This window comes from Nomascus leucogenys, chromosome 2, assembly GCF_006542625.1.
Source record: "Nomascus leucogenys isolate Asia chromosome 2, Asia_NLE_v1, whole genome shotgun sequence".
Classification (NCBI taxonomy): Eukaryota; Metazoa; Chordata; class Mammalia; order Primates; family Hylobatidae; genus Nomascus; species Nomascus leucogenys.
This window is the reverse complement of record NC_044382.1, coordinates 127390749-127397201: the sequence shown is the minus strand read 5'-3', so window position 1 is coordinate 127397201 and position 6453 is coordinate 127390749.

Here is a 6453-nt window from a genome sequence, read left to right as displayed (position 1 = left end):
AAGATTACAACTGTATGGTTCCATTTATAGAACAGTGAAAACTAAGTAAGTCTGTAGTCTAGCACCAACATACCAGTGTCAATTCCTGGTTTTGATATTGTATTACATTACAGGTCACCATTTGACAAAGCTGGATGAAGGGACACAGGACTCTTTGTACTATTTTTACAACTTCTTATGAGTCTATAATAATTTTTTTAAGTTTAAAGGAAAAAGAAGAATCTTTGACCCTGTCCAATTTGAATTGGCCACACACGTTTATGAATGCCACTCCCCTCAGGCAGGGCTGGAACTCCCCAACTCCTGTAGTTCACTGTGAAGCACTGTCAGTGGACAACACAAGTCCTACTTGGAAGTACATTTACAGAAAATACTCACAAATGATAAGGGAAAGGAGCAACCAAACCATGCATCTTAGACACTCTGGTTGATCTCTTGTTCCTTGGGCTTGCAATGATTTATGTGACAAGAACCACATCAACATAGAACTTAAGGCTCTTTATCTATAATAGGAGTCTTTATATATGAATGGGAAGATTTATGGGAACTAAACAGAGGAATTAAACATGAGCTATTAGGGGAAACAGATGTATTGAAATTACCTTTGGAAAAAGACTGAAAAGCTTAGTTTGTCTTGAATTCCAAACTCAATTCTTGCTGACGGTAACCAGGAAGTCAGAGTCTCTTATCAAGCCAGTAGCTTTCCCTTTCCTTAAGCTGAAAGGAGTGGGGAGCCAACGTCCTGTTGGTGGGATTGTTTCTTTTAGAGCCTGCGGGAGGGGAGTGTGGCAAAGGCTACTTGAAGGCAGAATAGAGTAGACATCTTTCTCGACCTGCTAATAAAAGCCAAACTGATTCTGAACATAGAGTAGGTTTTTAAGCAATCAGCCATGTTTATATTATTGTTCTTGGTTGAAATTACACAGTTTAGTCAAGAGACTACAATTTTTAAATCTAAAACTGAAACTACAAAAGCCTATATTTTTGTAAAATTCTTTCATGAATTAGCAAGCGTTAGAAAGTCTTGTAATTCATTCAAAAAAGGACCTTGCACTCCAACTCGCTGAAAGTAAGGGGGTGAAAAGAAAAAGATCCTTGTCTTGTCTGGAGCCCCAGGGAAAGCCACAGCCTCAACCCCACACTGCGCCTTGTCCTCAGGGATGTGTTCCTTGGCTTGATCGCCAATCATTTGCCAGCAAGAGGGCGGATTGTTTTGTTAACGTTTCTTCTCCAAGACTCAGGGAGCTCAGGGTAGTTATAGGGACAAGCCAATAGACAGAACCAAATAACCAAACGGTGAGCAGTACCCACTGAGATCTGGGTCGATGGCACAGCTGGTCACAAACTGAACCTCTTCAACCATGTACTTCCATGTCCTGGCCTGATGGGTCAGGGTGTGTCCGGAATTGGTGGGTTCTTTGTCTCACTGACTTCAAGAATGAAGCCACGGACCCTCGCGGTGAGTGTTACAACTCTTAAGGTGGCGCACCTGGAGTTTGTTCCTTCTGATGTTCGGATGTGTTCGGAGTTTCTTCCTTCTGGTGGGTTCGTGGTCTCGCTGGCTTCAGGAGTGAAGCGGCAGACCTTCGCGGTGAGTGTTACAGCTCATAAAAGCAGTGTGGACCCAAAGAGTGAGCAGTAGCAAGATTTACTGCAAAGAGTGAAAGAACAAATCTTCCACAGTGTGGAAGGGGACCCGAGCGGGTTGCCACTGCTGGCTCGGGCAGCCTGCTTTTATTCTCTTATCTGGCCCCATCCACGTCCTGCTGATTGGTAGAGCCGAGTGGTCTGTTTTGACATGGCGCTGATTGGTGCATTTACAATCCCTAAGCTAGACACAAAGGTTCTCCACGTCCCCACCAGAGTAGCTAGATACAGAGTGACGATTGGTGCATTCACAAACCCTGAGCTAGACACAGGGTGCTGACTGGTGTGTTTACAACCCTTGAGCTAGATATAGAGCGCCGATTGGTGTATTTACAATCCCTGAGCTAGACACAAAGGTTCTCCAAGGCCCCACCAGAGTAGCCAGATACAGAGTGTGGATTGGTGCATTCACAAACTCTGAGCTAGACATAGGGTGCTGATTGGTGTATTTACAATCAATGAGCTGGACATAAAGGTTCTCCATGTCCCCACTAGATTAGCTAGATACAGAGTGTCAATTGATGTATTCACAAACCCTGAGCTAGACACAGGGTGCTGATTGGTGAATTTACAATCCCTGAGCTAGACATAAAGGTTCTCCACATCCCCACCAGACTCAGGAGCCCAGCTGGCTTCACCCAGTGGATCCTGCACCAAGGCTGCAGGTGGAGCTGCCTGCCAGTCCCGCGCCATGCACCCGCACTCCTCAGCCCTTGGGTGGTCAATGGGACTAGGCACCATGGAGCAGGGGGCGGCGCTCGTCAGGGAGGCTCGGGCTGCACAGGAGCCCATGGAGGGGGTGGGAGGCTCAGGCATGGCAGGCTGCAGGTCCCCAGCCCTGCCCTGTGGGAAGGCAGCTAAAGCCTGGCGAGAAATCGAGCGCAGCGCCAGTGGGCTGGCACTGCTGGGGGACCCAGTACCCCCTCTGCAGCTGCTGGCCCAGGTGCTAAGCCCCTCATTGCCCGGGGCCGACAGGGCTGGCTGGCTGCTCGAAGTGCGGGGCCTGCCAAGCCCATGCCCACCCGGAACTCCAGCTGGCCCTCAAGTGCCATGTGCAGCCCCATTTCTAGCTCGCGCCTCTCCCTCTACACCTCCCTGCAAGCTGAGGGAGCCGGCTCCAGTCTTGGCCAGCCCAGAAAAGGGCTCCCATAGTGCAGCGGTGGGCTGAAGGGCTCCTCAAGTGCCGCCAAAGTGGGAGCCCAGGCAGTGGAGGCGCCGAGAGCGAGCGAGGGCTGTGAGGACTGCCAGCACGCTGTCACCTCTCAATCCCCCCTCTAAACAGGACACCCCAACTGCTGTTGGGAATTTGGCGGATGACTGCTCTAGCTACTTCCTGCTGGATAGGGGCAAAGAAGGGGCCCTGCAGTTGTAGTGTCTTTCAGAGGGGAACTCTCTAGGCCAGGGGAAGTGCCAGCGGGTCAGTCCAGGGGTCCTCAGTAGAAGTTGTTAGTTGAACTCATTTGGGGTTCCATTTGTAAGACCATCTGTAGCTTGATGGCCTCTATTCTAGAGGAAACAAATTTGACAAGAAGGTTAAAAATACAGGGCCCAAAGGCGAGTAACAGCAAGATGGCTGCCACGGGACCTAGAAAGGGGAGAAGCCATGTTGCCCAACTCCAGAGGTTGGTATAAGAATTTGAAAGGCATTGTCTGTTTTCAGAAGCCTTTTCCTGTAAATGCTGGGCGGCATCTTGTACTATCCCCAACTGGTTAGTGTAAAAACAACACTCTTCCCCTAAGAAGGTGCAGAGTCCTCCTTTCTCAGCAGTGAGGAGGTCTAGGAGGTTTTGGAGAGTCACTGCTGCCAAAGAATCTATTTGGGATTGTAGAGTAAGGATAGATCTCATTATTTCTTGCAAACTGTTTGAGAAGCAGATATGGGTTGAAGATCCACATAAGTAGAATATGCCTTGACTGGGTAGATAGAAATTTACCCTGGCTTTTAAAGGAATAGGATACACTGCTTTTATGAGCTGTAACACTCACCGCGAAGGTCTGCAGCCTCACACCTGAAGCCAGGGAGACCATGAGCCCACGGGGAGGAACGAACAACTCCAGACGCGCCGCCTTAAGAACTGTAACACTCACCACGAAGGTCTGCAACTTCGCTCCTGAGCCAGCGAGACCACGAACCCACCAGAAGGAAGAAACTCTGGACACATCCGAACATCAGAAGGAACGAAAAACTCCAGATGCGCCACCTTAAGAGCTGTAACACTCACCGCGAGGGTCTGCAGCTTCATTCCTGAAGTCAGTGAGACCAAGAACCCACCAATTCTGGACACAAGGGGACACATATATGCTTTACTGGGCACAAGGATATGAAGTCAGAGTTTATGCAGCTTCACAAATCAGGCTGCAATCTAATTTCTAGATAAATGATTTTAAAATGTTAAAAGCACCTCCCCTGTTGCTATTACTCAGATAATCCCAAGAATCAGAATGTTAAATAAGATGTTACTTAAATGTTGATTAAAAATTAATTGGGTGTGGTGGCAAGTGCCTAACGTCCTAGGAGGCCGAGGCAGGAGGATCATTTGAGCCCAGGAGGCTGAGGCTGCAGTGAGCTATGATCACACCACTGCACCCTAGCCTGGGCAACAGAGCAGAACCCTGTTTTTTAACAAAACAAACCAAAAAAAGTGATTAAAATATTATTTTACATTCTTCCATTCAGTAGAATTTATAATCTACATTTTGCCAGGGGCTTTTTATAACCATTATTATTTTGAAAAAAAAAAAATAACTTGTGAACTTTTTTTTTTTTTTTTTGAGACAGGTGCTGCGCTCTGTGGCCCAGCCTGGAGTACAGTGGCAAGATCTTGGCTAACAGCAACCTCCACCTCCCAGGCTCAAGCCATCCAAGCTATCCTCCCACTTCCGCCTCCAGAGTAGCTGGGACTACAGGTGCATGTCACCATGCCCAGCTAATTTTTGTATTTTGAGTAGAGACAGGGTTTGGCCATGTTGCCTAGGCTGGTCTTAAACTCCTGGGCTCAAGTGACCCGCCCACTTCCCAAAGTGCTGGGATTACAGGTGTGAGCCACTGGGCCCAGGCCCATTTTTTCTTTTATTTATACTGTCTCATATATACCACCTCCCCCACCCACCCCCAACACACATACTTGCCACCGATTTTGAAAAAGAAATCGGTCACTACTTTGAGCTTATTGCTTTTAAAATATCAGTTTAAAGCTCAAAACAGTTTGAAAATTGTTACATTAGAAAGCCTATGCTGGGCTAAGAAAGCCTTTCTTAGGTTCATCTGCATCGTGGGAAGCCCCGTTTGGTATTAAGTTACCTGTGCATTGTAAGTGTCTCCACCAGTCAGTAAAGAACAAGGTGTTACTGCATAGTTCCAGGGTACAGCCTGGCATTAGACACATAGTAGCTGTTCAATCATCATTTCTTGAATTACATAGATTGACTTGTCAGGACTCACATGTTCACGTGGACAGGTTATTAACTACATTCAGGTTAGTCCACCTTTATTTATTTGTTTCCAATTAAAAACAAACTATTATGTGAAGAACTCCAGACTCCCCAAGTATTCTGTCTTTGCTGGAGCCGAGATGGTGGCAAACAATCATATGGTATCTAGTCTCCGAAGATGGCCTCAAAGAGCCATGCATCCCAGAATTCACGCCCTTGTGTAGTTCCTCCTGTACTAAACCCAGGTTGAGCCTGTGTGCAGTAAAGGATTAACTCAGCAAGACTGGGAAGTTCGAACCCTGCAAATTCCAAAGAAAGGACTGGCCCTTCACTAGATCTTGGGAGATAGTCTCTAAGCCCTTGGAATATAGTGCTTGATAAGAGTGCCTTTGTATACCTAGGGCTTGAGCCATGACACATTGTTTATGCTAACAATGTGATTTATGCTAACAATGTGATTTATGATATTCACCTGGAGCTCTGGGCCATCCTGTTTCAGTTTGACTTCTGGAGGGGCTGGAGCCTGAGTAACTAAGGTTAGTCATGTGAGTGCTCCATGCCTCATTAACAACCCTGGACTCCAAGGCTGGGGTGAGCTTCCCTGGTTGGCAATATTTTGTACATGTTGTCACACATCATTGCTAGGAAAATTTTGTGCTGTCTATAAAATTCTTTTTTTTTTTTTGAGACAGAGTCTCGCTCTGTCGCCCAGGCTAGAGTGCAGTGGCGCAATCTCGGCTCACAGCGAGCTCCGCCTCCTGGGTTCACGCCATTCTCCTGCCTCAGCCTCTCCAAGTAGCTGGGACTACAGGCGCCCGCCACCACGCCCGGCTAATTTTTTTTTGTATTTTTTAGTAGAGACAGGGTTTCACCGTGGTCTCGATCTGCTGACCTCATGATCCGCCCGCCTCGGCCTCCCAAAGTGCTGGGATTACAAGCGTGAGCCACTGCGCCCAGCCGATGTCTATAAAATTCTACTGGTCGAAGACAGCTGGAAGCTTGCACCTTGGTCTCTCCTGGCCTCTGCCCTATGCACCTTCTTCCTTTGCCGATTTTAATCTGTATCCTTTTGCTGTAATAAACCATGACTATGAGTATAATAGCTTTTCTGAGATCTCTGAGTTCTTCTAGAGAATCATCAAACCTGAGGGTATCTTGGGGACCCCAATACAGCCTGTGATTTGATTTAACCAGTAGAATGAGGCAGAAATGATACTGTGCCTGTTCTGGGCATCAGCCTTAAGAATGCCTGGAAACTTCTGCTCTTGCAATTTGGGGTGCTCTTAGTAAGTAGTAAGTAGAGACCATGGGGAGAGGAGAGACCCAGTCATCCAGGTGTCCCAGCCAAATCTTTGTAAGACTCCAGTCCCAGCC